Source organism: Telmatherina bonti, assembly GCF_933228915.1.
Source record: "Telmatherina bonti genome assembly, chromosome: 4".
Classification (NCBI taxonomy): domain Eukaryota; kingdom Metazoa; phylum Chordata; class Actinopteri; order Atheriniformes; family Telmatherinidae; genus Telmatherina; species Telmatherina bonti.
The window spans coordinates 41,270,304-41,283,740 of NC_136622.1; the positions used below are offsets into that span (position 1 = coordinate 41,270,304).

The window sequence follows — 13,437 nt, forward strand, 5'->3', positions numbered from 1 at the left end:
AAGTTGATCACTGATGCTGCTCACCTGTGGGGGGGGGGGGGGTGGCGAGATGGATTTGCGGCTGCAGCAGAGGAGAGAAAAGGAGAGACTGAGAGGAGCGACGGGGCCCTGGACGACGGTGTGGCTGTCTGTCGGCGTTTGACAAGCATTGTCCGAGCTCAGCGGCTGCGTACGTGGCGGCACTCTGGTGGGGGGGGGTGCTGTTCGCAGCTTATAGTGCTGCCGGCAGCGAAGACAGCTGACTAGGGGAGCTGCGTTCCTGCGATTAGGAGCGGAGGCTGGATGCCTCCTTTAGGTAGCTAGGGTCCGGGGATTAGTAAGTGCCTGGGCGGTGCACCTCCGAGCTGTTTCGACAACTGAATCCACGCAAAGACATCAAACACAGAGAGCGGATCAGCCCTGCCTGTTCGCCCTTCGTGGCAGGAGCCGCAACACCGCTGGGTCCAGCAGACTTTAATCCTTCCACCCCACGGGAGGGTCTTGTCGTCAGACCGGGGCAGGATAAGTCACTATTTTTTATTCTTATAACTTTGTTTTGTATTTGTTTATAACTCTTACTAACAGTTTTTATATCTTTTATAAGTCTGGGAGCTGTCATTTCAGGCGGTCAGTCAGCCGAGCAACACTTTACCTTTCTGACGTCATATGTGGGCGTGACCTACGTGGTGTTGCAGTGGTCCTTAAAGGGGGGGTGTTTGGTGAATCCCCCTAGTGTGCTGTGTGGTGTTGCTGTGCAGCTGTTCTTGTGTGCCTCTTTGGGTGTTAATAGCTCCTTTTTGTTTGCAGTGTTTGCACGCAGAACGTGGTGTAGTGCTCTGCCTACTGACTCCTTTATTTCATCTGCAGGACCCAGACATTTTTTTACCGGATCAACATTTTTCTAATAAAGTTTGTTGTGTATACTTATAAACTGGTGTGGTGGGTACTCTCTTGCCTCTGACACCGGACCAGACCGGATTAACAAAGGTGGTGGCAGCGTGATAAACAGAAATCTTATTACACTACGAAAATAAATGTAATTGAAGGTATAAAGTATGACATCAGTTTATGATGCCATGGAAACATGAGAAGAAAAACAGCCTTTTATTTCTGCATATTGTTTCTGGGTGTTTGTGTTTACTGTGTCGTTGTCTCGTGCTGTCCTCCAGCTCTGCAGAGACCTGCACCGGTGCGCTGCGTGGAAAAGTCACCGGAAAGGAGCTGCTTACGTAAGCAGCACGGTCAAACACGTCACTCACGGCGCGGTGAGCGTCGCGACGCAGCGGAGGAGAGACGCAGCAATATGGCTGCAGATTACTGGGAGGCTGAGCGAACAGAGACTTCTTCCAACTAAACGGAGCCAGAGACAACCCGGGACAGACCGGATCTGACTGGAGAGACCGGGTACACTCCTCCCGGTGAGTCACGGCATCCTTCTGCGCGCGCTGGCAACGGAGCCGTTCACGCGGCTGCAGATCCTCTGGTCCCGGCCTCACAGCTCCACGGAACCGGATCCTCCGTCAGCTGCTGGACGTCACAGTCTGGAGGCTTCATTTCCATGAAGCGTGACGCGTTGCAGCAGGTGGTAGCGACGCGTTGCAGCAGGTGGTAGCGACGCGTTGCAGCAGGTGGTAGCGACGCGTTGCAGCAGGTGGTAGCGACGCGTTGCAGCAGGTAGCGTGACGAGCTGCAGCAGGTGGTAGCGACGCGTTGCAGCAGGTGGTAGCGACGCGTTGCAGCAGGTGGTAGCGACGCGTTGCAGCAGGTGGTAGCGACGCGTTGCAGCAGGTGGTAGCGACGCGTTGCAGCAGGTAGCGTGACGAGCTGCAGCAGGTGGTAGCGACGCGTTGCAGCAGGTAGCGGGACGCGTTGCAGCAGGTAGCGGGACGCGTTGCAGCAGGTGGTAGCGACGCGTTGCAGCAGGTAGCGGGACGCGTTGCAGCAGGTAGCGGGACGCGTTGCAGCAGGTAGCGGGACGCGTTGCAGCAGGTGGTAGCGACGCGTTGCAGCAGGTAGCGGGACGAGCTGCAGCAGGTGGTAGCGACGCGTTGCAGCAGGTGGTAGCGACGCGTTGCAGCAGGTGGTAGAGGGGCGTTGCAGCAGGTGGTAGCGACGCGTTGCAGCAGGTGGTAGCGACGCGTTGCAGCAGGTGGTAGCGACGCGTTGCAGCAGGTGGTAGCGACGCGTTGCAGCAGGTAGCGGGACGAGCTGCAGCAGGTGGTAGCGACGCGTTGCAGCAGGTAGCGGGACGAGCTGCAGCAGGTGGTAGCGACGCGTTGCAGCAGGTAGCGTGACGCGTTGCAGCAGGTGGTAGCGACCCGTTGCAGCAGGTAGCGGGACGAGCTGCAGCAGGTGGTAGCGGGACGAGCTGCAGCAGGTGGTAGAGGGGCGTTGCAGCAGGTGGTAGCGACGCGTTGCAGCAGGTGGTAGCGACGCGTTGCAGCAGGTAGCGGGACGAGCTGCAGCAGGTGGTAGCGACGCGTTGCAGCAGGTAGCGTGACGCGTTGCAGCAGGTAGCGTGACGCGTTGCAGCAGGTGGTAGCGACGCGTTGCAGCAGGTAGCGGGACGAGCTGCAGCAGGTGGTAGCGACGCGTTGCAGCAGGTGGTAGCGACGCGTTGCAGCAGGTGGTAGCGACGCGTTGCAGCAGGTAGCGGGACGAGCTGCAGCAGGTGGTAGCGACGCGTTGCAGCAGGTGGTAGCGACGCGTTGCAGCAGGTGGTAGCGACGCGTTGCAGCAGGTGGTAGAGGGGCGTTGCAGCAGGTGGTAGCGACGCGTTGCAGCAGGTGGTAGCGACGCGTTGCAGCAGGTGGTAGCGACGCGTTGCAGCAGGTAGCGGGACGAGCTGCAGCAGGTGGTAGCGACGCGTTGCAGCAGGTAGCGGGACGCGCTGCACCAGGTGGTAGCGACGCGTTGCAGCAGGTGGTAGCGACGCGTTGCAGCAGGTAGCGGGACGAGCTGCAGCAGGTGGTAGCGACGCGTTGCAGCAGGTGGTAGAGGGGCGTTGCAGCAGGTGGTAGAGGGGCGTTGCAGCAGGTGGTAGAGGGGCGTTGCAGCAGGTGGTAGAGGGGCGTTGCAGCAGGTGGTAGAGACGCGTTGCAGCAGGTGGTAGCGACGCGTTGCAGCAGGTGGTAGCGACGCGTTGCAGCAGGTGGTAGAGGGGCGTTGCAGCAGGTGGTAGAGGGGCGTTGCAGCAGGTGGTAGAGGGGCGTTGCAGCAGGTAGCGGGACGAGCTGCAGCAGGTGGTAGCGACGCGCTGCAGCAGGTGGTAGCGACGCGCTGCAGCAGGTGGTAGCGACGCGTTGCAGCAGGTGGTAGCGACGCGTTGCAGCAGGTGGTAGAGGGGCGTTGCAGCAGGTGGTAGAGGGGCGTTGCAGCAGGTGGTAGCGACGCGTTGCAGCAGGTGGTAGCGGGGCGTTGCAGCAGGTGGTAGCGGGGCGTTGCAGCAGGTGGTAGCGGGGCGTTGCAGCAGGTGGTAGCGGGGCGTTGCAGCAGGTGGTAGCGGGGCGCTGCAGCAGGTGGTAGCGGGGCGCTGCAGCAGGTGGTAGCGGGGCGCTGCAGCAGGTGGTAGCGACGCGCTGCAGCAGGTGGTAGCGACGCGCTGCAGCAGGTGGTAGCGACGCGCTGCAGCAGGTGGTAGCGACGCGCTGCAGCAGGTGGTAGCGGGGCGTTGCAGCAGGTGGTAGCGGGGCGCTGCAGCAGGTGGTAGCGACGCGCTGCAGCAGGTGGTAGCGACGCGCTGCAGCAGGTGGTAGCGACGCGCTGCAGCAGGTGGTAGCGACGCGTTGCAGCAGGTGGTAGCGACGCGTTGCAGCAGGTAGCGGGACGAGCTGCAGCAGGTGGTAGCGACGCGTTGCAGCAGGTAGCGGGACGAGCTGCAGCAGGTGGTAGCGACGCGTTGCAGCAGGTAGCGGGACGAGCTGCAGCAGGTGGTAGCGACGCGTTGCACCAGGTGGTAGCGACGCGTTGCAGCAGGTGGTAGCGACGCGTTGCAGCAGGTGGTAGCGACGCGTTGCAGCAGGTGGTAGCGACGCGTTGCAGCAGGTGGTAGCGACGCGTTGCAGCAGGTGGTAGAGGGGCGTTGCAGCAGGTGGTAGAGGGGCGTTGCAGCAGGTGGTAGCGACGCCTTGCAGCAGGTGGTAGAGGGGCGTTGCAGCAGGTGGTAGCGACGCGTTGCAGCAGGTGGTAGCGACGCGTTGCAGCAGGTGGTAGCGGGGCGTTGCAGCAGGTGGTAGCGGGGCGTTGCAGCAGGTGGTAGCGGGGCGTTGCAGCAGGTGGTAGCGGGGCGTTGCAGCAGGTGGTAGAGGGGCGTTGCAGCAGGTGGTAGAGGGGCGTTGCAGCAGGTGGTAGAGGGGCGTTGCAGCAGGTGGTAGCGACGAGCTGCAGCAGGTGGTAGCGGGACGCGCTGCAGCAGGTAGCGGGACGCGCTGCACCAGGTGGTAGCGAGACGTTGTAGCAGGTAGCAGGACGAGCTGCAGCAGGTGGTAGCGACACGTTGTAGCAGGTAGCAGGACGAGCTGCAGCAGGTGGTAGCGACGCGTTGCAGCAGGTGATAACGACGCGTTGCAGCAGGTAGCGGGACGAGCTGCAGCAGGTGGTAGCGACGCGTTGCAGCAGGTAGCGGGACGCGCTGCACCAGGTGGTACCGACGCGTTGCGGCAGCAGGTGGTAGCGACGCGTTGCGGCAGCAGGTGGTAGCGACGCGTTGCGGCAGCAGGTGGTAGCGACGAGCTGCAGCAGGTGGTAGCGACGAGCGCTGCAGCAGGTGGTAGCGGGACGCGCTGCAGCAGGTGGTAGCGAGACGTTGTAGCAGGTAGCAGGACGAGCTGCAGCAGGTGGTAGCGAGACGTTGTAGCAGGTAGCAGGACGAGCTGCAGCAGGTGGTAGCGACACGTTGTAGCAGGTAGCAGGACGCGCTGCACCAGGTGGTAGCGACGCGTTGCGGCAACAGGTGGTAGCGACGCGTTGCGGCAACAGGTGGTAGCGACGCGTTGCAGCAGGTAGCGGGACGCGTTGCACCAGTTGGTAGCGATGCGTTGCAGCAGGTGGTAGCGACGCGTTGCAGCAGGTAGCGGGACGCGTTGCACCAGTTGGTAGCGGGACGCGTTGCACCAGTTGGTAGCGATGCGCTGCAGCAGGTGGTAGCGACGCGTTGCAGCAGGTGGTAGCGACGCGTTGCAGCAGGTGGTAGCGATGCGCTGCAGCAGGTGGTAGCGACGCGTTGCAGCAGGTGGTAGCGACGCGTTGCAGCAGGTGGTAGCGACGCGTTGCAGCAGGTGGTAGCGACGCGCTGCAGCAGGTGGTAGCGACGCGTTGCAGCAGGTGGTAGCGACGCGTTGCAGCAGGTGGTAGCGACGCGTTGCAGCAGGTGGTAGACGGACGAGCTGCAGCAGGTGGTAGCAGCGCGTTGCGGCAGCAGGTGGTAGCGACGCGTTGCAGCAGGTGGTAGAGGGACGCTCTGCAGCAGGTGGTAGCAGCGCGTTGCGGCAGCAGGTGGTAGAGACGCATTGCGGCACGTAGTGATGCAACATGTCTGGAACCAGGTCCTGGTCTGGTTCTGGATCACTATTATAAATCTGATGGAACCTGGGGGCCGACTGAACCCTCGTGGTTTCTCTGGAACATCTAGAATGAAGTTTGCTTCCAGACCACGTGACACAGAACCCGGACCTCCCGCCCAGTTGGCCATAGTGGAACAGAGAAACTATCCACCATCTGTAGAACTGAAGCTTCAAACTGTCCCGTTGCACAAAGTCCAACACAATTTTAAGATTTCACACAAGAGTTGAGTTCAACAACTGAAGATTTTTCTTTCACACACAAGCTGCTGGTTGAGGGTTAGGTGGGTTAGGGTTAGGTGAATCATCCTGGGTTGGGGTTAGGTGAAGCATCCTGGGTTGGGGTTGGGTGACGCTTCCTGGGTTGGGTGACGCTTCCTGGGTTGGGTGAAGCATTCTCGGTTAGGTGAAGCATCCCGGGTTAGGATTAGGTGAAGCTTCCTGGGTTGGATGAAGTAATCCCGGGTTGGGTGAAGCATCCTGTGTTAGGGTTAGTTGAAGCATCCTGGGTTGGGTGAAGCATCCTGGGTGGGAGTTGGGAAAAGCATCCTGTGTTGGGTGAAGCATCCTGGGTTAGGATTAGGTGAAGCTTCCTGGGTTGGGTAAAGTATCCCGGGTTGGGTGAAGCATCCTGTGTTAGGGTTAGGTGAAGCATCCTGGGTTGGCTGAAGCATCCTAGGTTGGGTGAAGCATCCTGGGTTAGGTCAAGCATCCTGGGTTGGGGTTGGGTGAAGCATCCTGGATTGGGTGAAGCATCCTGGGTTGGGGTTGGGTGAAGCATCCTGGATTGGGTGAAACATCCTGGGGTGGGGTTGGGTGAAGCACCCTGGGTTGGGGTTGGGTGAGGCACCCTTGGTTGGGTGGAGCATCCTGGGTTGGGTGGAACATCCTGGGTTGGGTTGAAGCATCCTGGGTTGGGTGAAGCATCCTGGGTTGGGGTTGGGTGAAGCATCCTGGGTGGGTGAAGCATCCTGGGTTGGGGTTGGGTGAAGCATCTTTGGTTGGGGTTGGGTGAAGCATCCTGGGGTGGGTAAAGCATCTTTGGTTGGGTGAAGCATCCTGGGGTGGATAAAGCATCCTGAGATGGGTAAAGCATCCTGGGGTGGGGTTGGGTGAGGCACCCTGGGGTGGAGTTGGGTGAAGCGCCCTGGGGTGGGGTGAAGCGCCCTGGTGTGGGTGAAGCATCCTGGGTTAGGTGAAGCATCCTGGGTGGGAGTTGGGAAAAGCATCCTGTGTTGGGTGAAGCATCCCGGGTTAGGATTAGGTGAAGCTTCCTGGGTTGGGTAAAGTGTCCCGGGTTGGGTGAAGTATCCTGTGTTGGGGTTAGTTGAACCATCCTGTGTTCGGGTTAGTTGAAGCATCCTGGGTTATATGAAGCATCCTGGGTTAGGGTTGGGGTTATGTGAAGCATCCTGGGTTGGGTGAAGCATCCTGGGTTTGGGCTTTGTTAGGCGAAGCATCCTGGTTTTTGGTTGGGTGAAGCATCCTGGTTTTTGGTGAAGCATCCTGGGTTAGGTGAAGCATCCTGGGTTGAGGTTGGGTGAAGCATCCTGGGTTGAGGTTGGGTGAAGCATCCTGAATTAGGTGAAGCATCCTGGGTTGGTTGAAGCATCTTGGCTTAGGGTTGGGGTTAGGTGAAGCATCCTGGGTTAGGGTTAGGTGATGCATCCTGGGTTGAGTGAAGCATCCTGGGTTAGGTGAAGTACCCTGGGTTGGGATTAGGTGATGCATCCTGGGTTTTGTGAAGCATTTTGGGTTCCGGTTTTGTGAAGCATCCTGGTTTGGGTTGGGTGAAGCATCCTGAGTTATGGTTGCGATTAGGTGAAGCATCATGGGTTATGTGAAGCATCCTGGGTGGGTGAAGCATCCTGGGTTGGGGTTGGGTGAAGCATCTTTGGTTGGGGTTGGGTGAAGCATCCTGGGGTGGGTAAAGCATCTTTCGTTGGGTGAAGCATCCTGGGGAGGATAAAGCATCCTGGGATGGGTAAAGCATCCTGGGGTGGGGTTGGGTGAAGCACCCTGGGGTAAAGCACCCTGGGGTGGAGTTGGGTGAAGCGCCCTGGGGTGGGGTGAAGCATCCTGGGTTAGGGTTAGGTGAAGCTTCCTGGGTTGGGTAAAGTATCCCGGGTTGGGTGAAGTATCCTGTGTTGGGGTTAGTTGAAGCATCCTGTGTTGGGGTTAGTTGAAGCATCCTGGGTTATATGAAACATCCTGGGTTAGGGTTGGGGTTAGGTGAAGCATCCTGGGTTGGGTGAAGCATCCTGGGTTTGGGCTTTGTTAGACAAAGCATCCTGGTTTTTGGTTGGGTGAAGCATCCTGGGTTGGGTGAAGCATCCTGGGTTAGGTGAAGCATCCTGGGTTGGGTGAAGCATCCTGGGTTAGGATTAGGTGAAGCTTCCTGGGTTGGGTAAAGTATCCCGGGTTGGGTGAAGTATCCTGTGTTGGGGTTAGTTGAAGCATCCTGTGTTGGGGTTAGTTGAAGCATCCTGGGTTATATGAAACATCCTGGGTTAGGGTTGGGGTTAGGTGAAGCATCCTGGGTTGGGTGAAGCATCCTGGGTTTGGGCTTTGTTAGACAAAGCATCCTGGTTTTTGGTTGGGTGAAGCATCCTGGGTTAGGTGAAGCATCCTGGGTTGGGTGAAGCATCCTGGGTTGAGGTTGGGTGAAGCATCCTGGGTTGGGGTTGGGTGAAGCATCCTGAATTAGGTGAAGCATCCTGGGTTGGTTGAAGCATCTTGGCTTAGGGTTGGGGTTAGGTGAAGCATCCTGGGTTAGGGTTAGGTGATGCATCCTGGGTTGGGTGAAGCATCCTGGGTTAGGTGAAGTACCCTGGGTTGGGATTAGGTGATGCATCCTGGGTTTTGTGAAGCATTTTGGGTTGCGGTTTTGTGAAGCATCCTGGTTTGGGTTGGGTGAAGCATCCTGAATTAGGTAAAGCATCCTGGGTTTCGGTTGGGTGAAGCATCCTGGGTTGGGTTAGGTGAAGCATCCTGGGTTGGGGTTATATGAAGCATCCTGGGTTAGGGCTGGGGTTAGGTGAAGCATCCTGGTTTAGGGTTAGGTGAAGCATCCTGGGTTGGGTTTCGATTAAGCATCCTGGGTTAGGTGAAGCATCCTGGGTTGGGGTTGGGTGAAGCATCCTGGGTTGGGTTTCGATTAAGCATCCTGGGTTAGGTGAAGCATCATGGGTTGGGTGAAGCATCCTGTGTTGGGTGAAGCATCCTGGATTTGGGGTTGGGTGAAGCATCCTGGGTTTGGGGTAGGTGAAGCATCCTGGGTTGGGGTTGGATGAAGCATCCTGGGTTACATGAAGCATCCTGGGTTAGGGCTGGGGTTAAGTGAAGCATCCTGGGTTGGGGTTGGGTGAAGCATCCAGGGTTAGGTGAAGCATCCTGGGTTGGGTGAAGCATCCTGGGTTGGGGGTAGGTGAAGCATCCTGGGTTGGGTGAAGCATCCTGGGTTGGGGGTAGGTGAAGCATCCTGGGTTAGGTGAAGCATCCTGGGTGGACTGCTGACACATCCTAACCCTACATCATCATGCCTTGAAAGCAGAGAAATCCCAGATTAAAGGAGGATTTAATCTTTTAGTCTGAGGGGAAGAAACCTTCCCCATGAAAACACGTTGCTTTCTTTCAAGATTTGATCACACGGATCACACATAGAAAATATGGATTTTTAGGAATCAGTTATCTTATATTATTATATTAATATTAAGATTGATTTAGAAATAAATATGTCTCCATTTCTGAAGAGTTGTGGTGTGGTAGTTTACGTGATTTATAAAACAGGATTTTAACAGAACCAATGAATTATTCTGGTTGGAACTTCTTGTCATTTTGCAGACTGGTTTTTTAGTCTTTCTGCTGCTGAATGATCATCAGATTTTTTGGATCTTGTGCTTTCTTCCTGTGTGAAGCTCGATACTCCAGTCACTGCATTTTTACATCATTATTGTCATTTTAATTGGAAAATGTTAGAATTATTATGGTCCACTTATTCAGAAATTTTTAACCCTTTGATGCTCAGCACATGCCTTCAAATGCACAACATGGTAAAAAAAAAAAAGATCCGCATTTAATTTCATACATAATTAGGCCCGAGCACCTTGGCGGTGCGAAGGCCTATTGTATTTGCAGTGTTTATTATTTTTATTCGGACACTTCGCGTGCTTTTTTGGAGGCCTGAACGTGCTCGAAAACTCACCAAATTTTGCGTACCCCCCCAAGGGAATACGAAAAATTTGATATTTTGAGGTGCTCCAGAATGTTTGGGCGAAACTGAAGGAGAGCGCCACCTATTTTAGGTGCCCCGCCACTGCATGTCGTTAATCTTTATGAAAATTTATACACATGATCTACATGCTAGGGCGAAGAAAAAATCCTCCTAATGTCATGGTGAAATGTCGACAGGAAGGCGGCCATTTTAGGTCAAAGTCAATATTTTGGCATTTTAGCACCTCGCATTTTAACGAACTCGTCCTAGAGCTTTTATCCCACTGAGCCACAAATTGCTCAGGATGTTCAGGAGGCATGTGTGATTCAATGTTGTGTTATTTCTTCTAATAGGAGACTTAGTTTACGAGGGGCGGGGCCTCAAAGTTTGATGTCTCGCCATGAAAAATTAAACGGATATAACTCCCACATAAAGCAACATTTCTGCACCAAATTTGGTAGATATGATGGCAGTCCCCTCCTACAGAGTTCTATATGTCAATATTTTGATTATGAAATAGCCACGCCCCCTGGAGGTCAAAAGTGTTGTTTTTTGCTCACACACCCATAACTCTGGCTTGGTGGACACCACATGGCCCAAATTCACTCAGGCATCGCAAAACATGTTGGTGAAGAGATCTGATAAAGGACGTTGCTCTACGCTGCACGGCGTGCCCGTGACGCCATGGCGAAGTTCCATGCGGCGGCATGACATCATAAATCACTATAAAATTGTCTATTTTGATCTGATCACCCTAAAACTTATAGGGATTAATAAGGGATCAGTCCTGAACAGATTGTGACCATTGCTGGTGTAGCCCTAAGCCCCGCCCACTTACAACAGGAAGTGGTTTTTTCCACATTTGAGGGTCATGCTTCTAAGCAAATGGTCCCAAACACTTGAGCCTCCTCCAATACATGTCAAACCCTTTCATGATGCCACAATAAAAACCTCAAGTCGCTACGCTAAACGGGACATGGCGAATGGCGGTCCAACGCCATGAAAGAGGAAGTACCTGTGACCAAGCCATGGAACCTTGGACCGCCACCAAACTTGCCATGACTGATGACAGTAAGGCCCTGAACTAAGCCCCATTGAAACATTATGGAATAAATGCAGCATGCCTCCATAGCGCCCCCTACAAAATTTCAATCAATCAGCCCCGCCCACTACATGGACCGACATGGATAAAATTCAGCACAGTTGTAGAAGCTTCCAGTACCTTCAAAAAAGTCTCTTGGACATATGGGCTAAATCATACAGGAAGTCGGCCATTTTGAAAAAGGTGCCATTTTTGGGGTCATTTCTTTGCCATGCATTTTAAACAACTCCTCCTAGGGATATTGTCCAACTGACACCCAACTTGCACAGGATGCTCAGGAGGCATGTGTGATTTAAAGTTGTGTTATTTCTTCTAATAGAAGATTTAGTTTAGGAGGGGCGGGCCCTCAAAGTTTTATGTCTCATTAACAAAGACTTATTGCTAAAACTCCCACATAAAACAACATATCAGCACAGGAATCGACACATTTGATGCCAGTCCCATGATGAACAAAATCTGCAATGCAATAATGGGACTATGAATTAGCCCCACCCCTTGGCAACAACAAGTGTCTGATATCATGAACCAGGAAGTACCTGTAACAAAGCCATGAAATTGTTGATCTTCACCATACTTGCCATGAGTCATGACAGTTATGTCCTTAATAAAATAAAATTACAATATAATGGAAAAGATAGTAAATGGCTCCATAGCGCCCCCTACAATATTTCAATCAATCAGCCCCGCCCACTACATTGTCTGACATGGATAAAATTCAGCACACTTGTAGACCCTTCCAGCTCCTTCAAAAAAGTCTCTTGGACATATGGCCTAAATCCAACAGGAAGTCGGCCATTTTGAAAAAGGTGCCATTTTTGGGGTAATTTCTGTCATTTTCTTTGCCATGCATTTTGAAGAACTTCTCCTAAGAATTTTGTCCAACTTTAACCCAAATGAGTCAGGATGCTCAAGAGGCATGTGTGATTAAAAGTTGTGCTATGTCTTTTAATAGGGGATATCGTTTAGGAGAGGCGGGGCAGCAAAGCAGATGTGATGCAGTGAAAAGGAAAAGTGACATAACTCCCACAAAAAACAACCAACCTGCACCAAATTCACTACAGATGATGCCAGTCATATCCTTCACATTTGTGCATGTCAATAATTAGATGATAAGTTAGCCCCGCCCCTTGGTGACAGGAAGTGACCGTTCATAAGGCCTAAATGGCCTGAAGTGCAGTCTGGCTGCACTTTAGGTTGAGAGAGGCATGGGAAGGATGTTGCCAGGGGAGGCGGTGGCATTATGCCGAGCGGCGCCATGGTGCGAGGGCCTATATCACCGCTTGCGGTTTTATTATTATTAGGCCCGAGCACCTTGGCGGTGCGAAGGCCTATTGTAATTGCAGTGTTTATTATTTTTATTCGGACGCTTCGCGTGCTTTTTTGGAGGCCTGAACGTGCTCGAAAACTCACCAAATTTTGCGTACCCCCCCAAGGGAATACGAAAAATTTGATATTTTGAGGTGCTCCAGAATGTTTGGGTGAAACTGAATGAGAGCGCCACCTATTTTAGGTGCCCCGCCACTGCATGTCGTTAATCTTTATGAAAATTAATACACATGATCTACATGCTAGGGCGAACAAAAAATCCTCCTAATGTCATGGTGAAATGTCGACAGGAAGGCGGCCATTTAAGGTCAAAGTCAATATTTTGGCGTTTTAGCACCTCGCATTTTAACGAACTCGTCCTAGAGCTTTTATCCCACTGAGCCACAAATTGCTCAGGATGTTCAGGAGGCATGTGTGATTAAATGTTGTGTTATTTCTTCTAATAGGAGACTTAGTTTACGAGGGGCGGGGCCTCAAAGTTTGATGTCTCGCCATGAAAAATTAAACGGATATAACTCCCACATAAAGCAACATTTCTGCACCAAATTTGCTAGATATGGTGGCAGTCCTCTCCTACAGAGTTCTATATGTCAATATTTTGATTATGAAATAGCCACGCCCCCTGGAGGTCAAAAGTGTTGTTTTTTGCTCACACACCCATAACTCTGGCTTGGTGGACACCACATGGCCCAAATTCACTCAGGCATCACAAAACATGTTGGTGAAGAGATCTGATAAAGGACGTTGCTCTACGCTGCACGGCGTGCCCGTGACGCCATGGCGAAGTTCCATGCGGCGGCGTGACATCATAAATCACTATAAAATTGTCAATTTTGATCTGATCACCCTAAAACTTATAGGGATTAATAAGGGATCAATCCTGAACAGATTACTGTGACCATTGCTGGTGTAGACCTAAGCCCCGCCCACTTACAACAGGAAGTGGTTTTTTCCACGTTTGAGGGTCATGCTTCTAAGCAAATGATCCCAAACACTTGAGACTCCTCCAAAACATGTCAAACCCTTTCATGATGCCACAATAAAAACCTCAAGTCGCTACGCTAAACGGGACATGGCGAATGGCGGTCCAACGCCATGAAACAGGAAGTACCTGTGACCAAGCCATGGAACCTTGGACCGCCACCATACTTGCCATGACTGATGACAGTAAGGCCCTGAACTAAGCCCCATTGAAACATTATGGAATAAATGGAGCATGTCTCCATAGCGCCCCCTACAAAATTTCAATCAATCAGCCC

At 53.5% G+C, this 13,437-nt stretch overlaps 1 protein-coding gene across 1 annotated transcript in view; it reads left to right on the forward strand.

Moving 5' to 3' along the window:
• The first annotated feature begins 283 nt into the window (after positions 1 to 283).
• Positions 284 to 13,437, forward strand: part of cdk16 (cyclin dependent kinase 16) — a 94,508-nt gene continuing 81,354 nt past the window's right edge. The window contains exon 1 of the mRNA XM_079239523.1: positions 284 to 1,397. The gene's annotated coding sequence lies outside the window, so the exon portion shown is untranslated. The remainder of the gene's footprint in view (positions 1,398 to 13,437) is intronic.